Raw genomic sequence first — 25,594 nt, 5'->3', positions numbered from 1 at the left:
CTTTGACCACGACCCTTGGCGGCATGGATTCAGAAGAATGGGAACATCCACGTAATCGGAAAGGGAAACGGAATGGTCATCAGGCTCAAGGTAATAACAAGGTTTTATCGAAGTTTTTTGTCTCAAATCTTCCCCCAAAGTGTTCTTCGCAAGACTTAAAAGATGTTATGGGTAGCTTTGGTCGTTACGAAGGTTCCTATATTGCTAGGAAGCTGGATAAATGGGGCAAGAGGTTTGCTTTCATATCGTTTTCCGAGGTGAAAGATGTCAAACGGTTGGAAGATGAGTTATCAGACGTATGGATCGGTTCGTATAAGTTGTTTATTGCGATTGCTCGGTTTGTGGATGGTGGGAATCTACATAGACCCGATTCTGGTAATAGGAGGAAGACGGCCTCGGTCCCTGTTTATAGGCATGCAAATCCTAGTGGTCAAACAAACCCTAGTTCCGAAGGATCCGATAGGAATGGGGTTCCCTATGCATCAGTTGGTAATGGGCGTTCCTTTGTTGATTCCTTGTTAAATCGGAACAAAGTAGATGAGATTAAGGTGGATGATTCGGTGGAACGGTTTTCTCATTGGAAGGGATGTGCTCTTACGGGGAGGGTGGTGAATCTTCACACGTTAACGTCTCTGAAAAAGTTGGTTCGGAAGCATGGTTGGAGATCATTAGAGATTAAGTATCTGGGAGGGCTTTCAGTGGAGTTGGTATTCTACGTTAGTGGGGATAGGGATGCCTTTCTGAATAACAAAGACAAATGGTCAGATTGGTTTGAGTTTTTAGAACCTTGGTCTGATAGAAATGGAGTGGAGGAGGGTCGGATCGCCTGGCTCCAAGTTCATGGGGTTCCGGCTCAGTTGGTGTTAGACGAGGTTTTCGATTTGATTGGAAGCAGATTTGGCAAGGTGGTTCAACCGGCTTCCTTATCAGGTGAAGAGAACAACTTATCGTATACTCTCATCGGTGTGTTGAGTAAACAGTGCAAACGGATTGTGGACCGGGTGGACATTAATTGGAGGGGAAAAATTTTTAAAGTGTGGGTGGATGAAGATGTAGGGGAATGGATACCGGAATGTGTAGTAGAGTTTGAAGAGGATGATGGTCCCGTTTTACAGGAGGAGGATAAGTGTGATGATAATATCGTGCAGGATGAGCCCCATAATGTGCATCGTGAAGAGGGCGAAGGTTCTCAAGCTAACGAGTTTTCTGTCAGGGAACATGCTGTTAATGGGTTGGATGGTTGTGTGAACGATAATTCTAACGTGATGGTCGGTGAATTTTCGAACTCCTATGATCTTTCTAATGAGGAGGCGGTTGAGAATGGTAACGTTGATAGCACTAACGTTTCTGTGTTGAAAGGCAAGGGACATAAGAAGTTCAGACGGAAGTCTTTATTTTCTAATCGAAGTGGGGGTAGTGGTTCTAGGGAGCGTCCTAAGAAGAGACCAAGGGAGGATAAAGATATGTTTGATCTTGATAGGTTTATCGGTATTATGCACGTGCATTCGGATGTTACTAGGGGTATCGAGACAGGTGTTGAAGGAGAGTTCTTAACACCGGATCTTAACAAAGGGATGTCTACTAATACGGAGGTGGTTCGAGACATCGAGGGAGAGTCTGAGGAGGCCTCGATGATTGGTAGAGGTATAGATCCGGTGCAACATCAAGGTCCGATTGAGGTGGAGTTGGAGAAGACCATTGAGCTGAGTAAGGCGTTAGGCGTTGAGAATTTGCAAGATTTTGTTTCTAATGTTAAAGAGGTTCTTGTTTCCGAAGGCTATCAAGATGGTGTTCAATGAATGTTTTTTCTCTGAACATCCGTGGGTTAGGGAGTTCTAGCAAAGCCGATTGGATTCGAGGTCTTCGAGTCCATCATGAGATTAGTTTTATTGTCTTACAAGAGTCGCAATTTGTTTCCTTGGATTCTGTGGATGTGGGTCGGTTTTGGGGTTATGGTGAGTATTCTTTTGATTGGGTTCCTTCATCTGGAAGGTCGGGTGGGTTATTATCAATCTGGGATTCTCAAGTCTTTCGTATGGAAAGGGTGGTCAAGAATAATAATTGGCTTCTTGTTTCGGGCACTGTGAAAGGAAAGAGTAGCTCATATCATATTCTCAATGTTTATTCTCCTCAAAATCTAGTTACTAAAAGAGCTCTTTGGGGGGAAATTCGTGATTTGATCGAGGAGGGTAATGGGAGGTGGATTGTGGCAGGAGATTTTAACTCGGTTCGGTGTGCTGAGGATAGGCGGAATTCTTTGTTTAATGTGGGCGAGGCCAATGAGTTTAACGACTTCATTGATGATTCGAATCTTCACGAGTACTCCTTGAAAGGGAGGCGTTTTACTTTTGTCGCAGGAAATAAATTAAGCCGTATTGACAGAATCTTCGTTAATTGGGATTTTTTTATGGAATGGCCGTGTGCGGAGTATATTGCTCTCGAGAGGAATAAGCCGGATCATAGTCCGTTGGTTTTGAAAATTGGTTCTTCCAAGAACTATGGTCCCAAACCGTTTAGGTTTTTCAATTCATGGCTTGGTAGAGAGGATTTTGGGACGTTGGTTAAGAAGACGCTTGTTGATGGCTCATTTCATGGTTCTCCGGACGCGAGATTGCTGTATAAATTTAAAGCTTTGCGTGCTGCTATTACTAGATGGGCGATCGATTGTAAAGCCAAAGAAAAGGAGGAAAGGGTTTTATTGGAGCAAGAGTTGCGGGACTTGGACCAAACCTTGGAGGTCCGGGATTTGTTGGAAGAAGAGACATGGTCTTTAAGCGAAATTAAAAGACGGCTAGGCGAGTTGGATAATCATTACTACCGGGATTTGAAGCAAAAGGCTCGTTGTAATTGGGCGATTCATGGAGACGAAAATTCTCAATTTTTTCACGGTTTTATTAATAAACGTAAAGTTTCAAATTATTTTCCGGGTTTGGAAGTGAATGGGGCGTGGGAAACAAACCCGGTTCTCATTAAAAAGGAAGTTTTGCGATTCTTTGCTGGTAAGTTTAAAGAATCTATTACACTCCGGCCTCGGTTGATTGGATATGGGTTTTCGGTCTTGTCTTCGGTGGAGGCGGATTTTTTGATCAGTGATTTTTCCGTGCATGAGATCAAGAAGGCGGTTTTTGATTGCGGTGGTGACAAAGCTCCTGGGCCGGATGGTTTTAATTTTAGGTTCATTCGGTTTTTTTGGGAGTTGTTCGAGAAGGATTTTGTGGATATTCTTGATCATTTTCATAAGGTTAAAAGTTTTTGCTCGGGGGTTGGTTCGTCTTTTATCACCTTAATTCCTAAGGTAAACAATCCGTCTTCTTTGGGGGATTTTAGACCGATAAGTCTCATTGGTTGTATCTTAAAGACTGTGTCGAAGGTGTTAGTGAATCGACTCAAAACGGTTATGAATAAGATTGTCTCAGAGCATCAGTCGGCTTTCTTATCCGGGAGATATATTCTTGATGGCCCTTTGGTGGCTAGTGAGGTTATTGCTTGGGCTAAAAAGAGGGAAAGAAGAATTTTTATGTTCAAGATTGACTTCGATAAAGCCTTTGATAATGTGAATTGGGAGTTCTTGTTGTCGGTTCTTTCTCAGATGGGTTTTCCTTCGGTCTGGTGCGATTGGATTAGTGGTATCTTGTTGGCGAGCAGATCGTCTGTTCTTGTTAATGGATCTCCTACTTTCGAATTTGGATGTCATAAAGGCATTCGTCAAGGTGACCCGCTATCGCCTTTTCTTTTTATTATTATGATGGAGGCTTTTTCAGGTATGTTGAAACAAGCCTGTGATATAGGTGCGTTTCATGGTATTACTCTTCCTAACGAAGGTCCTACTTTATCCCATCTTTTTTATGCGGATGATGCTATGATTATGGGAGAGTGGTCTTCTTTTAATTTTGATAACTTGAAACGTATTCTTCGCATATTTTACTTGTGTTCGGGGCTAAAGATTAATCTCCATAAATCAGTGTTATTTGGAGTAGGTGTAGAAGATGGTGAGATCGATATCCAAGCCGGTTTCATGGGTTGTAAGCCGGGTAGAATCCCGTTTACTTATCTTGGGATTATGGTTGGAGCTAACATGAATAGGGTGGTTAATTGGGAACCGGTTGTGTCCAAGTTCAAGAAGAGGCTTTCTAAATGGAAAGTTAATTCGTTATCTATTGCTGGTCGGTTAACCCTTATTAAATCGGTGCTGGATAGTCTTCCCACTTATTATTTTTCGCTTTTTAAGGCACCCAAGAAGGTTACCAATGATTTAGAAGCTTTGATGAGAAGGTTCTTATGGGGAGGTTCGGATGAAGTGAGGAAGATGTCTTGGGTGGCTTGGGAGGTAGTCACCAAACCTATAAAAGAAGGGGGTTTAGGTATCGCTCGTTTAGAGGTTAATAATCAAGCGCTGATTACTAAATGGCTTGGGAGATTTCTAAATGATCAGCACGCGATGTGGAGAAGAGTAGTGTTGTCTATTCACGGGACCTCGCGCTGTTGGGGGCTTGCTCCGGTTAATAATGGGGTTCCCGGGGTTTGGAAGAATTGTGTTATGTTCTGGAACAAATTTAAGGTTGATGGTGTGGGTTTTAATAGAGTGATCCGGGCCACAGTCGGGAATGGTCGCCAAGTTAGGTTTTGGACGGATTTGTGGTTGGGTTCGGCGCCGGTTATGGACAAGTATCCGTCCTTATATGCGGTAGAAAAACATAAAAATGTCTTGTTAGCTGATCGGTTGGTGGTCACTGGATCTTCTCGTCGCATTGTGTGGGATTGGCTTAGAGCTCCTTGCTCCCATCAGGAGGTGAGCGAGAAGCAAGAGTTGGAAGATCTCCTTCAAGGGGTGGTGATGGTTGACCGTGAAGATTCATGGTCTTGGGCGGTTGGTAGCTGCAAAGAGTTTGAGGTTTCGGCGATTAAAAGATGGATGGTGCGGTCCGTTGTGGACGCTGGGAGTTCCAGTTTCCAATGGAGCGATTGGGTCCCGAAAAAATGTAATATATTTATGTGGAGGGCCGTTCTGGATAGCCTTCCAACCAAGCAGGCTTTAGCTAGACGTCATTTGTATTGTGATGATCATAGTTGCGCTTTATGTGAGGGTAATGAGGAATCGCTCGAGCACTTGTTAACCGGGTGTTCCATTTCTATGGCCGTTTGGAATGCGATTGGTTCATGGTGCAACATCCCTAGACTATTTGTTTTTCATGTCAATGATTTGGTGGAAGTGCATAAGGTTTGTGGTGCGACGGGGAATAAAAGGTTGATTATTCATGGAATTGTCATCATTACTTGTTGGAGGATTTGGCGGGCTAGGAATGAAAAGATTTTTTCGGGCAAGAGCACTAACGTGGCAGAAATGGTTGCGGATATAAAATCTTTGGGTTTTCTTTGGTACAAAAATAGATCTAAGATAGGGGTGGTGGATTGGAAAAGTTGGTGTTTATTTGATGTAACGTGATTGTTGGTTTTGGTTTTTGGATTTCAGCGTCTTTCTCCGTCTTGGTGATAGTCGTTGGTTGTGTCTTTTTTTATTGAAAGTCAATTTTCAAAAAAAAAAAAAAAAAAAAATTAGTATTGGTTGACTGAGCTTAATATTGAGTCAAACTAAGTCAACGACATAAATTTTGATAGTTTTACTACTTCAGCATTTATTTTACGAAAAAATCTTGAAATATATTTTGAGAGAAATATAATTTAACCTTTCTTATTTCATGATTCATAAATGTCCTTTCAAAACTTGTTGATAGCGACAACTTTTGAACCTAATCCGTCATCAACAAAATAGGATCGAAATCCGTTGGCTCCGACAAACTTTAAACCAAACCCGTCGTCGTTTCCGACAGTTTCCATGCAATCATGAGTCCGACCATTTTACAACATTAAGTACGAATATTATAGGTGTATTACTTTTACTTCTAATTTATTTTTCTTTTGTAACTTTTGACTTAAAAAGTGTTATGAAATTTCGAATATATCATTAAGATGTCGCTATATTTATCAACGTGCCACATAATGTTCGTTCAAAACCGAGTCCGATTAAATTTTTATCGAAATGTTTAATAAAAATTGATCCCGCTTGGTTTTAAGTAAATTTATGTCGGCACGTAGATGAAAATAAGCATGTCTCAACGATCTATTCGGAAATTTGTAAAACTTTTGTTTTAAAAGTTACAAAAGAAAACTAATACGAGAATTAAATTAAATTAAATTATACTATATACAAAAAATACAAACTTTAAATATGGGAATATGCTTGTCAACACCGAAGTTGAGTTCAAAATGGTCGAAAATGGTCGGGATCAACACCATTCCTTCAGACGGATTTTGGTTTAAAAATGATCGGCATAGACAGGTTTCATTCGAACTTGTGTGTGTTTATCAGAGCTTTTACACGTGGCAGAAACTTGTTGGAGGTTGAAACCTGTCAGCACGATTCAAAAGGAGTCGCTCTCATCCATTTTCACAAAAACACTTATGGAATGTTTAAATTAATTGAGCTATCATGGATTTCTCTATGCTATTTTGGACCATTTTAAGAATTTTCCATTATACATCATTAAAGTAGTTGTTCAATATGTTTTAACAAAACCAGAAACCCGAAAATATTTTAATGTTTTATAGGCCTTTTCAAAATGAAATATGCCATAAAACTAGTGGGTGTAACATACACATTCGGCGGCAGGATTTTTTGTGTTCGAAATTTGGTATATGCATAAAATATAAAATAATGTTTACGATATTGTTACTAATCAAATAAAAGTTACAAACATAAAGTTGTGAGTGACGTGAAAATGAATATATAAATACCAATTTGTATAACGAAAGTTGTAATGCAAACATATTATTTACAATGGTAGAAAAGTTCTCGTTTCGATATGTGTTTGCATCAGCCAAAGGCATCAAAACGAATACGATATCAGTCTCATAATACTGACATCAGTATCGTTATGTTGCTCGCAAATTTTTAACATAAAATGTATACACCAATGACACGAAATTGAACGGGTGTTCCTTTTCTGATGTAAACAAACCAAACACAAGCAAACGTGAGTGAACAACAGTCTCGGTTCAGTTTGTATACGAACCAAACACAAGAAAAAGAACTGAACTGGAGGGGTTTACAACGAAGGCCGTATGAATAGAACTAATGTGCGACTAGAATGTAACAAAAAGTTTTTAATCTGGACTGCCTAGGAGGCTTTTGAACTATATAGTGAACCATTGTAAATCTAGCAAAAGTAATTAAAATTATAGACTAGTAACTCATTACGTCATTGCAGGACCTTAACATCAAATAATATAAAAAGTAAAATGTTTAGAAAAAGGACCTCGCAAAATTGTAATATTTAATACTTTGTAAATGTTAATGGTTTCCTGTTATGGTTAGATCGGTTCAAGTAAAGAGACAAGAAATATAGAAGGAAACTAGAGAGAATTTAAGAGAGAAGTTTGGAATCAGTTTTCTTCGTGTCCATTAATGAAAGGAAAAGCCCTTTAAATAACAAAACTTAACTTATATGCATAACCTACACTACATGGTGAACATGGGTTCGTGGGTGTAACTATCCATTACTTCCTTCAATTCTCACGAACAAACAAAAACCAAATAAAACATATGCAAAATTATAAATATGCAAATATTAAAATAAAACATGCATGTGACACTAAATGGCACATATCATTTCCTTTATCCAACTATTAATTAATTATGTGGCTAAAGCAACATGTAAGAAACCTTTTAAGGTTTTTATGGTTAACACTTAACAGTGCAAGGCTGCAAGCCCCAGGTTCAATTAGGGGTGACAAATGGGTTGGGTTGGGTTAAAACGGGTCATGGTCGGAACGAGTTTGGGTCGGAATAGGTCAACTAAAAAAGGGTTGTTTTGGTTCGGGTCAGACTTGGTCAAAACGGGTTTCAGATAGGGTTTTATTTATTTATTGAACGAGGACAACGGAGGAAACACTTTAGTTTTTTTTTTATTTTTTTCGTTTTTGATTTATATTTTGAGTTATGATTTTTTAATTAAATTTTTTGAATTTTTTTAGAGGTTTTTATTAAGATCAAAAACCCCTAAAAATCAAAAAATTAATAAAAATATCATAACTCAATATATAAATCAAAAATGAAAAAAAGTAAAAAAAGAAAAGCTAAAGCGCTTCCTCCGTTGTCCTTGTTTAACAAAAAAAAACCCGAAAAATGAACTGAAACCGAAAAGTCGACAAAAACAAAACTAAAAACCAAAAGTGAACCGAATTGATCGAAACCGGAAAAATCGATCAAAACGAAACTAAAAACTGAAACCGAACATAAATGAAATAAATCAAACCGACCAAAACGAAACAAAAAACCAAAATCAACCAAAAAGAAACTAAAACCCAACCCGTCCAGTGCGAAAACTCGTGTCGGCTCGAAACCTGATCCGAGCCAAAACCTAAATCGAATTCGTTCCAACCTAAAACCTAAACCGAATTCGTTACAATCCAAAACCCGTTTTAACCCGGACTGTCACATTTCCTTAAGACACTAACCCACATCGACCTATTTTTTTAAATTTGACGACCCATTTTGACCCAAAAATAAGAAAGTGAAATTTTAAGTGACCCATTTTGACATATTTTATTAAAGTTATGACTCAAATCTATCCATATGATTTTTAAAACAACCCAAATTAAGTAATTTAAAATGGTTTGGATAAAATTGCCACCTCTAGGTTCAATTGTTCAAAGCCCAACAAAATGTAGCCATGGAAAATTAATGGGCCATTGCTTTGGTTGAAATGAGCTCTAAGTAACCATTTCGCAACATGTATTAAATAGAGGTGCACAAATCGGGTTTTTTCTAATACTTGGGTTTGGGTATGGACCGGATTCGAGTATGATCGGGTATTGGAAAATTAGGTATTAGGAGAAATCGGGTAGGGTATTGAGGAGAAAAACTCAACCCTATGTACCCGGGTATGGTATGATCGGGTTCGGGTATTGGAACCGGGTATGTGTCCGGGTACGACCGGGTATTAATACCCGGTTTTAAATTTGTAATTTTTTTTATACATTTTTAATTTGTTTAAAATTTAAATTTGCTTATTAATGTATAAAAATAATTAAACTATATTACAAAAACCATAAATCCACTTAATTACAAATTATTTACTTAGTAATATGCATTTTATAAATACTTTAACATAAGAGTTGTGAAGTAAACATAAAAATATACTATAAAAACTCATGTATTATTTCGGGTATTAGAAAATTGGTATCGGGTATAACCGGGTATCGGGTATATGGTATGACCGGGTCCGCGTATTTACGGGTATAAATCGGGTACGGTTCTGGGTACGGGTATTGACTTCAAAATGCATACCCTATCCATACCCTACGGGTAGGGTCGGTTCCGGTTTCGGGTATAGAATACCCGGGTATAAAAAAAACCGGTTCCGGATATTTTTTTCGGGTTCGGTTCCGAATACTGGTTTTTTGTGCACCTCTATGTATAAACAGTTACCCAACGTATATAAATAACTAATCAACGTATATAAATATACAATATGCGTATATCAATAATGTCGCATGTTGTAAATAATCACGCATTTGTATATCAATGTATATAAATAATTACGCGATATGTAAATAGCTATACATAGTTATACTGATATAGTATAAGTATAAAAAAAGCACATGCTTTAGCCTACTAAATAACCGTTACGAAAAACATTTTTGTGTAACAAAATACACATGAAACTAATATAAAATTTTAAAATATAAATTTAAGAAAACGACAGTACACTAGTAGTATAGTTTAGACCATAATAAGCAACAACATAAATCGTGTATTTAATTACCTCTAACACTAATCAGATTAGGGTGATCGAGATCAAAACAGGGGCGGCTCAAGGTGTGTAAAAACGAACCACTAAATGAACAATTTATTCTAATTATATTTAGGGTTTAGGTCTGCGATAGCTTGAGTGAGCTGTGGACGAGTTTAATTGGATTCTAACATCAGTTTAAATAGTAAATCGAATTAGGGTTCTAGATAGGTTAATTTTGGGATTTTTGGACAAGGAGGCTGTAATTGATCAATTATCCGCGTCATGGAGTCGGATATACTACGAATATGCTTATTTCCATATCGAATTCGAAGTTTAAACGCGTTTTGATTGTTAATTGGGGGATACGGGTCGCGCGATGGGTCATGGGTTCGGCACAACCTAACATCAACCGCATAATCAGTGTCAGTACATGATTTACCTGAGACAGTCAATGTTGTAAAAGTAGGTGTACAAGGCCGAGTACTCTCCGAATACTCGCTACAAGGTATGGTGCCGAGGGGAGTTTCTTTAACTCCGCCTAGTTACTAGAAATTGGTCAAAGGTGGTCAACAATAGCCAGAATCTCATCTAGTCGGTTAACTAGGGTCTATTTTGACTTAAAAAATACAACATAATTCCTATTTCTATAATATTAAAGAACGAATATCATTATTTTTTAATTAATAATTAACATTTTTTAGAATAATTTAGTGTTTAAAAATATATTTATCTTATTTATATTGATATTCATTTATTTTGTTATAAATATTAGTAAAGTTATGATATTTGAAATATATATATTACCAAAAAATATAATTTTCTTTATATTTATCATGTCCGAGTACTCTCCAAGTACTCCCCGAGTACTCCGAGTACTCCCTCCAAGGGGGTCGGCCGCCTAGGGACCGCCTAGCGACTTTTGCAACATTGATGACAGTGCATACATAACCCGAATGTAGACGTGCAATTCATGGAAAGTCAGTAAGCGTGTAACGGATGTCGTGAATCAAGAAATAAAGCTGAAATATACAGTAATTATAAATAGATAATTTTTTAAATCAACCTATTTTGATCTAAATTCCTTTCTTAACATGCACTGTTCTAATATGAAACATGTTCTGACCTGACCCTTTTCGACTCAAAAGCGTACCGACATGAACCGAACTAATTTTACCCTTTTTGTATCGACTCGTTCTCACCCTAATTTGGTCTTACACATGACTCGAGTTCACCTGTCTCGACTTGTTACCGATCCTAACCGATAATTTACGTCGTATGTTAATTTTTTAAAGTTAAAGAAATAAAACAATATCATACTCATATTAAAGAGAATAAAACGCTCTTTTTTATGATGTAATTTGTTTAAAAAATCATTAACATGTGAAAAAGTTATGACCCATAAAAAAGTTATGGCGTAGTTAGTTTTGAATAATGGTTAAATGTGTAACCATTATATAAATTAACAAAAGTTGATAAAAGTTCAAATATCGAACTTGTAAATTCAAATCTAAAAACTTGCATCTAGCTTTTTCTCAAACATTAGTAATGGTAGCGTTCAAATATGGAGTTTTTTCTACCAACCTAAAAGCTTGAAGCCACCTTAATCAAACAAAACTTTTTATTGAATATGAGTTTTTTTTAAAGCTTTTAGCTAGAAGCTCTTTGCCATACATACTCGTAGTTTAATTTGATATGATATAATCAGTTACGAAAAAAAAAAAAAACAAAACGGTTATAAAATCATAATTGGAATTTCATGTTACATTCCATCAATGGAATTAAATAAAAAGCCCTTCAACTACTTGATTCATCAAGTAAATAAATAAATATTTTTATATGTCACATGTCAACTTTACGTTAATCCTTACAAAATTTTCCATCATCTCTCTCATATTAAGTACATTTCTCTTTTTAATATTTTATTTTCAATTTTTAATAATTTCATTCTAATTTAAAAGAATTAATATCATCATAAATATAGTAATTTGTTTAATATAAAATATATTGCATTAATTATTAATATTAGATATTTATAAGCAACCAATCAGGAGCGGATATACTGCCAAGCTGCAGGGGTCGGCTGCCCCCTGTGAAATTCCATTTTTCTAGTGTTATATTTATGATAATTTTTGGGCCGACCACTGTGGAATTTCGATATCGACCCATGTGAAATTTTGAAGAAAGAAAAAGGAAAAGGATGTTAAGAAAAACAAAAGTGAAGATGTTAAGAGGTCACTGAAAAGTTTTCCCATGGTTGCAGGTCTCATTTTAGAGAGGATGGCCTTTTTTGTTTTTTAAAGTAATTTAGACTGGTGTGTAGGGTTATATTTGTAAAATAACACACCCAACAAAGCAACAATTGTGACCAATACTATGCAACTCTTATAAAAGCCTTAACCTTGAATTTATTTTCTAATATGGAATATTTATAAATGCTAAAACTGAAAATAAATAAAATTACTTTTCGCGGTTTCGGTTGAACTTATTGTTTTTCAAGTATTTAGCCTTATGTTTATTTAGACTTAATTAGATTATTAATTTATTTTAAAAATGTCAAGATTATACACACACATTTGTAGAGATGTCTAAAAAACAAAATTCGTAGAGAACAACTATAAAGATACAATGTATCTTTATTATTAAATTTTAATCGATTGACACATTTGTCTTGTGTAATAAAAATTAATTTGGTTTTATCTATTTATTATGTGACCCGACCCGGATAGAGACAAAAATATTTTAACATTTAGCATACACATCGGACCCTTAAATAGTTTCGACCCCTGTAAAAATATTTTCTGGATCCGCCACTGTAACAAATACGAAACATGTGGGTTTCTTTAACCGGTTAAAGTATCAAGCATTGTCTATGTCAAAACAATTTAAGATTAGAATGAGTTTGGGTCCACAATTAGGCTTAATAAAGTAGTCATTTACAACTAAGTTTTGATATAGAAAATAAAAAAGAAATAATTTATGATTTATGAATTTTCAAACTACTTTTTATTTCAAATTGCGTAATGTGTAATTTTTTTACCGTATAATATATCTTTATATATGTGATACATTTTTTTTTGTATTTCACATTATGTTATTATTTAAAAAAATACTTATTCTAACCCGTGTGCTACACGGGTAACTAACCTAGTAACATAATATAATATAGGTGTTCTGGTTTCACAAATACAAATCCTAATACTTCATATTTTGCTTGAGAGATCCGAGATCGAGTTGTACGTGCCCACCACCGCAATCACGGCCCCTATCATCACCACAAATCACCAACTCAAGTCCAAATGCATGCTTATGAATTCTTGATATCCTCATGTAGCAGAAGCATGCAAACATGAAGGATGCTGCCACATTCAGAATGGCCCCGATAAATGACATTAATATGCCAAAAAAGGGAAATGTCAGGGCCACTAGCAACGTGGATAATACCAAACCAGTCCAGTCCTGATGAGAAGGCTGAAGTTCCTTCTTCGTAGCGTCTTTTGCTATGGTTTCTGTGTCTGCCTTCAACACTGGTTTGCTGATTAGAAGAATTATGGACCTTGATCCAAATTTGAGAAGTTATCCGGATATCGGTTACAGAGCATTTGAGAGAATTGGGCGACTAATTGCTTTAACCTTGATGAATGTCGAGCTCTTCTTAGTTGTTGCTACCTTTTTAATCTTGGAAGGTGACAATTTAAGCATTTTGTTTCCAAGTGTGCACTTAACTATTCATGGGTTCCACATCAGTGGCAAAAAGTGCTTTGCTATAATCGTTGCTGTCGTCATTCTCCCAACAACCTGGCTCAGGAATATGAAAATCCTTTCCTATGTATCTACAACAGGTATCCTAGCATCTCTAGTTGTCTTCTTCTCCGTCCTATGGGTTGGTACAGTTGATGGTGTTGGGTTTGAACAAAAGGGTAAAATTATTAACTGGGAAGGGATGCCTTCCGTTGTGTGCTTATATTTCTTTTGCTATGGTGATCGTCCAGTTTTCCCGAGTCTGTACACCTCAATGAAGAAAAAAACCAGTTATCAAAGGTGCTGAATTATCGATATATCATCTTTAATTGTGCAATTTATTTATATATTTTTTTTTGCAATTTGACGGTTTTTTTTAATTGAGGAAAAAGAAAATAATGAAAGAATACAAACAGTAGTCCGGGACACAGTTCCAAGGACTAAAGTTAACCCAAAAAAAGTTTCAAAATCTAAAAAACATGATGATAAAAACATGATGATATGATATCATCATGTTTTTTAGATTTTGAAACTTTTTTTAGAACTTTTGATATCAAGATGATATCATCATGTTTTTTAGATTTTGAAACTTTTTTTGGGCTATCATCATGTTTTTTAGATTTTGAAACTTTTTTTTGGGCTAACTTTAGTCCTTGGGACTGTGTCCCGGACTACTGTTTGTATTCTTTCATTATTTTCGTTTTCCTCAATTAAAAAAAACCCGTCAAATTGTAAAAATAAATAGATAAATTGCACAATTAAAGATGATATATCAGTAATTTAGTACCTTTGAGAACTGGATTTTTTTCTTCATTGAGGTGTACAGACTCGGGAATACTGGATGAGCACCATAGCAAAAGAGAGATAAGCACACAGCGGAAGGCATCCCTTCCTAGTTAATAATTTTACCCTTTTGTTCAAACCCAACACCGTCAACTGTACCAACCCAGAGGACGGAGAAGAAGACAACTAGAGATGCTAGGACACCTGTTGTAGATACATAGGAAAGGATTTTCATATTCCTGAGCCAGGTTGTTGGGAGAATGACGACATCAACGATTATAGCAAAGCACTTCTTGCCACTGATGTGGATCCCATAAATTGTTAAGTGCACCCTCGGAAACAGATTGCTTAAATTGTTGCCTTCCAATATCAAAAAGGCAGTAGCCACCAAGAAAAGCTCAATATTCATCAAGGCTAAAGCAGTTACTCTCCCAACTCTCCCAAATGCCCGCTCGCCGATATCCGGGTAGCTGCTCACATGTGGATCAAGGTCCATGATCCTTTTAATAAGCAAGGCAGTGTAGAAAGCAGACACGAATACGATAAGCAGTAGCATCAAGCTGCACCAACCTCCAGCTGCCAGGGCGAATGGCACAGATATCAGCCCGATACCTATCATAAAGAATCAAACAAAGAATTCCAGTACCGTTAGATTAATACAAAAGTTGGAATCCAAATACACTAGTTCTCAAGCATTGGTAATCAATCTGTTTTCACTTTGGAAAAACAAAACAAAGCAACACAACTTGGCATGCAATCTGAGGAGTGTTAGTTCAAGTATATTTCTCAATGCCATATTAGTTAGGTGTCCTTTATTACAAATTTAATAATTTATTTAAAATGTGAGGTCAGATCATACCAAAATTGGAAAAATAGCAGCTCCATTAGCTAATGTTCAAAATGGCAATGAATATCATCCATAAAGATATAGGATTCATTTACAGTTATTCATATCAATTACATACTTTTGAGAATGCTCTACTACCATTGATGAAGTTTTTTCAACGGTTAAGATGGAAGGCGGTAGAAAAAATTGTAAACAACAAAAGGATAAAAATGATATAAAAGGCAAGAAAAAAAGAAAACACAACTACTTTTATTGTTGCTATTGCTAGTGTAACATTGTTTTCTTAAATTTATTATTTAAATTATATAATAGTTTCATGTGTATCTTGTTACACAAAAATGTTTTCGTAACGGTCATTTAGTAGGTGAAAACATGTGTTTTTTATATACTTAATACTATAAATATGTATAGCTATGTGAATTTCGCATAATTATGTATCTACGTTGATATATACATGCGTGATTATTTACAACATGCGAAATTATTGATATACGCACATTGTGTATTTATATACGTTATGTTAACTATTTATACATGTTGCAGAATTATTTATTTACGTTGAGTAACTTTGTTCGAAACTAAACTTAATTAAAAGTTGGGAACCCTTCTTCCATCTGGCCATTAAGTTTGAACAATTGAACATGAGGACTTGCACCATTAGAAGTTAGAACCATAAAGACTTTAAAAGGTTTATCGTATGTTGCTTTAGTCACATAATTTATTAATAGTTGGATAAAGGAAACCATTAACATTTACAAAGTTACTAAATTTACAATTTTGCGAGGTCTTTTTTCTAAGAAAAATTGGTTTTTATTGGTTTCAATTATCGTATTTTGTTCACTGCCGGTCCTAACTAACGAATTGGTTGCTGACGGTCCCAACGTTTAACGTATTTGTTCCTAATGATCCTCGGCTAACAATTTTTTAACGACGTTAGTTTCATGTCGCCGGAAAAACGTTTTTGCCCGGAAAACACACATTTTTTCCCAAAAACTTAACAATATTGGCCCAAACATCATGGTAACTTTGTATCGTACCTTTAGGAACATTTTTTTTAGTAAAAGCTCTAATTATTGAGGTCGTCGGAACCCTAGAACCATCATCGGAATCAGTTGATGGTGCTTAAGTGATGGTGGTTGGTTGACGGTGAGTCAATTGGTGGTGGTGGCGGTGTTTAGGTGGTGTTTTCCGGCAAAAAAATTGACTTTCCTGGCCAAAAACGTTTTTCCGGCGACCTTAAACTAACGGCGTTAGGATTTTATTAGCCGCGGACCATTAGAAACAAATATATTGAAAGTTGGGACCATCAGTGACCAACTCGTTATTTGGGACCGGCAATGACCAACAACCAATAGTTGAGGCCATAGTCACATGGATTGATCAACTGCCCACGAATTCCGTTCCGGATCGGCCGTACCAAAACGCGGCACGAACACGATCCCGGAACGCCTTGGATCGCGATTCCGGTTATGAAAATGGCGTTCCAGAAAATTAGGCCAATTGGATTAGATTGGGTAAGAAAATTGATCAAATCTCTCAATTGGAATGAGTTCTTACCTCGATTAGAACCCAAATCGGACAAAAATCGAACCAATTTCATGCTAGGGTTTATTTATGGCTGCGTTATTTGATGAACGAAGGAGAAGGGGAAGTGTATAATGAGTGTGGTGGTTTAATTAAGTTTTGGTATATTAACATTTAATCCCCTCCATCTTCACAAGTTTATATTTGGTTTCCAACTTATAAATTAATAAATAAAAAGTATAAATTTAACATTATATATATATATATATATTGAAAATTACATGCATTGTACCACATTATATGGTACATCGTTCTGGAACGATTCGAAATGAGCCTACCCCCATCGTACCGAATTTTAGAGACCTAGCGAATTGCGATCCCGTTCCACGCTCTTGTACCGGAGCGTACCGCGAACCATGTGACTATGGTTGAGGCCAATAAGAACCAATTTTCCTTTTTTCAAACATGTTTCTTTTTATATTATTATCTGATGTAAAGGTCATGTAATGTGTTACTACACTTTAGCTACTTTTGCTAGATTTTGCAATGGCTCACTATATAGTTTAATTAAATGCCTCGTCCAGATTAAAAACCTTTTTTTTTAATGTTAGTCGCACATTTGTTTTTCTATTTTTACGGCCTTCATTTTAAACTCCAGTTCGGTTATATTAATGCTTGTGTTTGGTCTGTATACAAACCAAACCGAGTCGATGTAAAACACGTATCGACGCAAGACAACTTTTGCACTAATGTAAGGCCCTGTTTGTTTTAAGTCTGAATGAAGCCATTCAGATATCCAGAGCGTTTGAATGAAAAAAATAGATATCCTCTTAATGGCTGAATGGCATCTCCTCTGTCGTTATCCACGAACACTACCACCATCATCCTCGCGACCACGCTTTTGATTTCTATCCGATTCCAAGCATATCCACTATCCAGGTACAAATCAATCTCCTCTGCATGACTGCATCTGTGGTCACCACCACCATCGTAATTCTGGTGATTTATGCTTTGATATCTTTAAAATGCAAAAAGGCCCATTTTTTTGTATTGTAGGTTTAGGGATTCTTCAAATCACCACCATCATGTGGTGCGGGTGGTGTGGTGACAGAGGGGTCCGATGGTGTTGTTGTTTTCTTTTAGGGGTGGCTCGATATTGTTTCTGTTAATAACTGGCACGGTTTGTTGTTGGTTGTGTCATGGCTGCCATTTCTGGCTGTCTATTTATGTTATTCTTCTTTTGTCACTTGAATCTGCTGTCTAGGTTATGATGACAATCCATTATTTGGATGGCAACATAATGAAGATCTGAGCCTCAAGTAAATTTTAAGTTTTGGGAATTTGTTTTTACCTGATTCATTTGTCATTTAAATAGTGTTATGATAATTAGTCACTTATGTATGATTGATTGTATATATGCTGGAATGAGTAAAGTGATATTCATTCCACTCCACTTATATACATGTGCAGGTATGACTTATGAGGAAAGCTATATGTATTGAGATGTGCTAATTTATGTTGTTGTTTTAGCAACTAATTTTTCTATTACAGGAAGTCAAGATGATAATATTACATCTATGTGTGAACACTTACATTAGTTTGATGGGGATTGAAGTGATTCAAATATCGCACAAATGGCCATATGGGTTCATTACACATCCTTATCAACTTCAAGGTACTTTTTTCATCGATGTATTTACTGTTGCTTTCATGTTTAAAATCTAGTTTTTTTTAATCCTAATATGCATGTAAGCAGGTATATTGGTCAATCATCTTACCGCGTTTTTTAATATTGTGAGTTTGATGTCTCTTGGTTTGTTGTCAAAGATATCAAGATCTGTGTGCTTAGGGGTAAGCAATTATTGTTTTTTTATTTTTAAAAAATTTGGTTATAACATGCTTTGTTTTATAAAAGAATGGTAGGGTCAAGTCTGGTTGTAGCTTTAGTTATAAGACTGCTGACTACATATGATAATTGATGCGTATTACAAATGCGATAGCTGTTACCGGTTAGTTTCGGGCGGTTAAATCGGGTTTTAGTTATGAGATTACATATGATAATTGATGCGTAGTACGAATGTGTTAGTTGTTACCAGTTAGTTGAGGCAGATTAATAGGGTTTTAGTTATGGGATTACATAACCAAATCGGGGTGCGCCACATCGGACGCATCACGCATCACAAGCAATAAACCATCTAAATTTTGAAACATGTCAAATTCACTTCGGGTTTGGGTAGCAAATGGATTAAAAATACTCTTTCTTATGAGGGTAGATGGTCGGGTTGGATAATTTGAAACGGGTTAGCGGTTAGCTTCGCTACAAGTTCTGTGATTTAATATAAGACATGTAACGAGCTGATCAGAATCCATGACCACATTTGACAATTGTCATTATTTGTTATAACCTTTTGTCGTGTATCATTGTTTGTAGATTTCGTTTGGTCTAATTGAAAGGTTGGTTGAAAGCTTATAAATTTGTGGGTGTTGTGGGCGACTTTGATCAAAGAGTGTCAAAGGTGGGGACATGAAAACCAGGATAGCTTGAAGAGCAGTGAATCACGTATGGTTATGCGATTTTAGTATTTAGTTCACTTCTTTTCGCAAGATGATGAGAGGAAGAAAATAAACAAGAAAACTTGGACGAAAAAGAGTTATTGACTGAAATACTGGCATTTTGAATGATAAAAACAAAAGAAAAACACATTACCTATGATTAAAGATTTCCACTTTAGCACATTTATGGTTTCTAACAAGCATATATAGCTTAAGCCATATTGATGTTTAGGGGTTTTGTTTACTTGTATGTGTATTGTAAAGTTATTTGTGTCAGTGCTTTGTTGAACTATTTTTCAGATGTATTTGGGTTATTATAATAAAAGTTTGCTTTAAGCAGTATTTTGGTTGGTCATAATGAATGTTTGGTCATTTAGTACAAGTATTATGCTCTCTGACTAAACAGATATATTTCATTCAACACGAAATAATTCAGAGGGGTTAAATAGTCATTTTGCACAGTCATTCAGAGGTTCAACCAAACAACAATTACTGGTTCAGCACTTACTGACTCAGACCCTCTTAATCATTCAGACTTCTTAATGATTCAACACTTAATGGTTCACCACTTGCCAAGCAACCCCTAAGTAATTTATTTTGTATTACAACTTTTGTTATACAAATCGGTACTTATTAAGTATGATTTCTGAAAAAGTAATTCACAACTTTATATGTATAACTTTTATTTGATTAGAGTAATGATATTTTAAACATGCACTTTACTAGCTAATTAGTTGCATAAAAAATATCAAGAAAATCAACACGAAGCATTTTGAGCACAGAAAGACTAGACAATTTACCATTTACATAGAAAAAAAGTGTAACATACCTAGTATATATGGCATTGAGACCGTTGAACTCGGTGTTGAGAAAGTAGCTTGAGCTTGAGCTTGAACCTGAGCTTGAGTGTTCATCTTCCTTATGCTTCTTTAGATCGATCTTCAACTTTCACTGTGTTTTAGGGAAAAAAAGTAAGTACATATAGTATACTAAAATTAAGAATATATACTAATTAATATATAAATAAATACTATATTTATTTATATGTACAACGAAAGGATTATAACAATTTATTTTATAAAGGGATTATAACTATTTAGGTGGTTTCTGTGTTTTGATTTTCGCCAAATGCTAAAGAAGATAAGTAAGCTTAATTTCATCGTAGTAATTATATAAACAACATTAAACAGATTTCTACACTTGTTATTTCTTTCGCATCTGGAAATCTAATTAAAGCTTGATACTTTTTGCTAATTACGGTTTTAGTAATATATCAGTTATTTATGTTTGAATCTAATCTAACTATCTTTGCTGCTGGTCTATCATCTTCATCGCCGGTTAACTTTCGATGCTACCCATCATTATCAACTACATTAACATCCCCTTTTTCATTAGACAAATATTTTTGTTCATGTTTGTTCATTTAAAAAAAATCAACATGCTCATGCCCGTTTATGTTTGTTCGTTAAAGATCAAAAAAACCTACACATCTCAATAAACAAAGCTCAAACGCTAAAAGATATAATAACAAACTAATATATATGTATTAAATTAAAACAGAACTACGTTAAAAATAAAATAAATCATCAAAAAATAGCAAAACGATTAAATCAAAAACTTGAATAAACCCTGTAACACGGGAGGATTAAACTAGTGTTATATAAACAATGAGTAGGAGATGATACTCCCTTTCAATTGGAGATCAGGATTGTTCCAAAAAAATAGGACCTGGGTGATTTAGAATCGCATTGCTCTTTTTTGCCAAGTAATATTCTCTTTTAAGTTGTGTGTTTTCTTTAATTTGTTTCATCACTTCACTTCATGGGCTTACCTTAAAAACGAGTGTTCTAACGACGAGCTCAAGATGATTTATCCGGACAGGTGCTCCGATGAAAGTTCTGATTGGGATGTTCAGAGACTATGGGAAACAATAAACCATTTTAAATAGTTCCATACATTAAAATGGTGTGACAAGTAACTAAGAAGAGTTAGGTGAGAGACAGCAATGTCATCACTCCTTCACATTACACCTTCTATCACCCACATCACCTCTTTTCTCTTTAAAAATATGTCCTTAAAAACACTTATTATGGATACTCCAACAAAATGTTAACGGCAAAACCATGCCTTAAATTAAGAAAAAGAATCTTAATGAAGAAGTTTAGTAAAGGTTTTGAACTCATATTATTTGTAAATTGATTTTTTTTGAACGACGAACACCAACTAAAATCTTGGAAAAGCTCTCTGGCGGTTCAATGTTGTGAGATCTAATACAATCAACGGTGCTTCACCTAAATTTAAATCCAGAACTATGACACATGAGTGAGATTTGAACCCGTGACCATGCCCATCAAAGTGGCGATGGCTCTAAAATGCAAAAGAAATAAAAAAAAATTACATTAAAAAAACAAAACAACCAAAATTGATGAGCAAGATTATTGTAATAGTTATTAGAATATGTGTACATTACTTGCTTCTACGTGACTATATATCCAAACGTCAATGTTATTTGTAAATATACGTGTTGCGTCAATGTAGCGACACGAATTCGATTTTAAAATGTGTGTAACTAGTATTTATCCAGCGCGTTGCGTTGGGACAGATCGTTAAAACCCGGGCAATGATAAAACCCAAGCGTTGTCGGTCGCGTGTGTTGAGGCGGTAAGTCGACGTGAATTAGCCTGTGTCGGTTACGCGTGCTATTGTACCAGACTAAAACCAAAATAAAAACAAAAAATAATAAAATTTGAGGTGGAAAAATGAGGTGGCGTTGGTCGGTAAACTCGGGCGTTGGTAAAACCTGACCCCGTTGTCGATCCCGGGTGTTGAGGCGGCGAGTCTACACGAATTCGGTTAGTTTATGTCACACTCGTTACGGTACCATAGCTAATACATAATCAACATTCTATCGGTTTTCGTTACGTTTGCTACGGTACCGGAACTAAAACAAAACGCGCTGAGTCTACTCGAATTTGATCGGTTTCGTTACGGTACCGGAAGTAAAAACAAAAACAATACAAAAAACAAAATTTTGGTTTTTTAGTTTAGTTACCATAATAAACGTATGGGGAACTAATCAAACGTCAATTTTTTCCAGTTTTGGTACCATAACAAACCAAGAAAAAAAACCAACCGAGTTCGCGCAAACTAGCTACATTATTTAAAGCCCATGACTGACAACACTCAGGCACGGCCAGCTGCGAGAAATCAAAAAAAATTTGGGCCGAAGGCGAAATTTTTTGGGCCTTAAGAAAAAGGAGTTTTTTGTTGTTTTTAAACAATTTAATTTTTATATGGGTTTACATGGTTATAATTGGGTTGTGTAAATAATTTTTGTATAAAAATAGGATTAAACATGTCTCAAATGAGAGTGAAACTCATAAACTTTAAATTGGGAGTAATACCCATTTGACACTAGACCAAACTAGTGATTAAGTAATTGAGTACAAACACTAAGTATACATATTGTTTTAATAAAAATACATGTAATTTTTTTAAAAAATAATAAAAAATTCGGGCCTTTACACACACACTCACAATAAATAAGGTTGTGGGTAATGGGGGGTGAAGGGAGGGGCGCGGTCCAGGTGGCGGGTGAGGTGGCTCGCGCACACCACTACACCCCGCAAGTGATTAGGGGCGCGGACGGCCCAAGTGGTCCGGACCACGTGGCTTGAACAAGCCTTTGAACATGGGGTGAATTAAATACTTGGGGTGATCAATCAAGCCCCACTACACCCTATAGGGCTTGATCCAAGGTCATGTCATGTCGGGTTTTGATTGGATCACTTGAGGCTCAATCAAGCCCCATTACCCTTAGCCTAACACCAAAAACACAAAGATCCTTAGTAAATCGACCCCTGCCATACCCTTAAGCAGCACGAACTACAAAGTATCACTCTCGTTACAGATCGGCAACCAACCTCCAAAAAAACAACTCAAATCGTTCGTACATACGTACGTACAGATCTAATCTTCCCACTCTGAAGCAGGAGGATTAGATCTGGGGAGGATGAGATTGTGCTCATATCGTTAGTCGGTTTAAACAAAACAGACATTGGTTTAATTACCTTAAAAACGATCGTCAGTCACGATGTGAGGTGACTGTGTGGGCTTAGATGATGAGTGTTCTTCGTACGTGAGCCTAGCTGCTTCTGATTGGATGATCAGGAAACACTGTAGTACTGAGAGAGTTAATTATTATTATTGATGAAGATGAAGAAAGCTAGTTCTTTGGAACGTTCTATTATATGCATGGTGGTGTTCAGTTTTTGGGGTCCTGTGTTAAAACTAAAATAGTAATATGAAAATACATTTCATTCAATTCCTTCACTATAATTTACTCCATAATAAACGCCTTTTATGTATAATTAGTAATTAGTAACAAGAATGTTTTAATTTTTAAATACTCTTTCATATTAAGAGATTTTAAACATAAGATAAACGATAGAATACAAAAATCCTTTATCGTACAATAGGTACGCGACATTCTGGAACGTCGATCTTCGATAACCATGCTAACCCTAAAATCACAATTATGCGAGCCGGCCTCCGTCAACTCGTCGATTCCGTCCACCTTCACTATCGCCGTTCAACAATTCTGTCCACCATCCACCTTCGCGACCATTGTCTACCGTCGTGACCACCATCTTCTTCCGACACAACCATCAATCGTTGTTTACAGGTCAGTTGTCAAATTGAGCAATTGAAATTGGTGAACCTAATTGATAAATTAACCTTGAAATCGATCCAATTAATCATCAATTTGAAGCTTTAATCGATCAATGTTGATAAACTTTAAACCTAAACGTTTAAAGGTTTAACCTTCGAACGTTTAAAGGATGTGAATTTTGTTGAACGTATTAGTGTTTTTAACCTTGAACGTTTAAAATTTTGTGAATTCTGCTTGAATGTTTTAGTGGAACGTATTTCGCGTACGTGATGTACGTTAAGCGATTATTATACGTTAACCCACTCCTTAAACATAAAATGTACCCGTAAAAAGAGTGCTTTAAATACATTCATTCACATGAAATAATTTTAAAAATCTGGATTAGAGAAATTTTAATGGATAAGGAATATTGCTAACTTCTTTTCCCTTTTTTCCTTTGTATTTTTACATTAAAAAACTAAAACTAAAATATTACCAAGACACTTAGAATTAATAGTTTGGCTATACTTTTTATGTCGTACTATACAAAGACATTTATAAACGGTAAATTTAAATCTATTTGCAAATAATTAAAACATTTTGTTGCTTTAGAATTCAAACTTTTATTATACTTGAAGTTATACTTTATGACATGGAATTGAGGAATTCATCTATAATTAACGAAATCTTTTACTTTCTTACACATACATACCGTTTCGTATTTATACTCTCTAATAAAACCTACAATATTTTGCTACTTGTCACTCTTATATTAATCTTTATAATTTAAAACCAACTAATTCATTATCATTTGTTTGTTAATTAAAAACTATTAAATACTTGTTTCAAGAACGAAAATATATAACTAATTATGACTTAGGTCCCTTGGAACCGGATCTATACAAGGGTTTATAGATCTGGATGAGTCGGATGAGCATAAATCAACTTGAATCACCAAAGTGGAAAACCAAGACTAAACTAGAAAGATAAAAAATAAGAACATAAATAGTCAACCAAATGTTACTTGGATTTCTTCAGATAAATGGATTACAAAAAGGGTTCTATAGAAACTTCTTTATAGGTTGGTGCTTCATGGGGTTTCTAATGGGCCTACGGGCCAAAAATCACTCGAAACCTGGCCCATGTACAAAACCGAGCGTTTAACCAACTAAACTAGTGAACTATAAACCACAGCATTGATATTTACAGTGATTACAATGATGATAAAGACATGAAATAATATCGAGACTTAACGTCAAAAACGACATTAATAAACTCCCCCTTGACGTCAACCCGATATGCTCTAACTTTTCTCCTAAGAGATTCTTTTGGTTGTCAGCCCATATCACATTTTCCACAGACAATCAAAATCTTTTTTATGTGTAGTCTTTTCATTTTTTTTCTTAGAGATTGATCATGTGATTGGATCATAGTTTCGAAAAATCTCTCATTTCACGATCTTCCACTACAGCTTCACATGTCTCTCCACCGTATTATTCACATCACAATATATTAATCCTTTTTAGAAAATTCATGTCGTATCGATGTAACGGAATAGCTTTCAATGACTTAACCACAAAGTAGATCAAGGTAACAAAGCCATCGTGCAGATGAATCAATTATGATTTTGTCAACAATACGCCTGGCTTTCTTAGCTTGATTAACTTTCACAAACTTATTGGATCTGCACTCAGAGCGAATGGT

General features: G+C 35.7%; 1 pseudogene; it reads right to left on the bottom strand.

The window, feature by feature from the left end:
- Nucleotides 1-14,424: 14,424 nt before the first annotated feature.
- Nucleotides 14,425-14,934, bottom strand: LOC143543653 (amino acid transporter AVT1I pseudogene; annotated as a pseudogene).
- Nucleotides 14,935-25,594: the final 10,660 nt, after the last annotated feature.

The sequence above is a fragment of the Bidens hawaiensis genome, unplaced genomic scaffold (assembly GCF_021521415.1).
Source record: "Bidens hawaiensis isolate Kalapana, Puna unplaced genomic scaffold, B.hawaiensis_p1.1 tig00013244_1, whole genome shotgun sequence".
In the NCBI taxonomy this organism is placed as follows: Eukaryota; Viridiplantae; Streptophyta; class Magnoliopsida; order Asterales; family Asteraceae; genus Bidens; species Bidens hawaiensis.
Note: the sequence above shows the minus strand (reverse complement) of the source record. Positions and strands in the feature narration are given on the sequence as shown.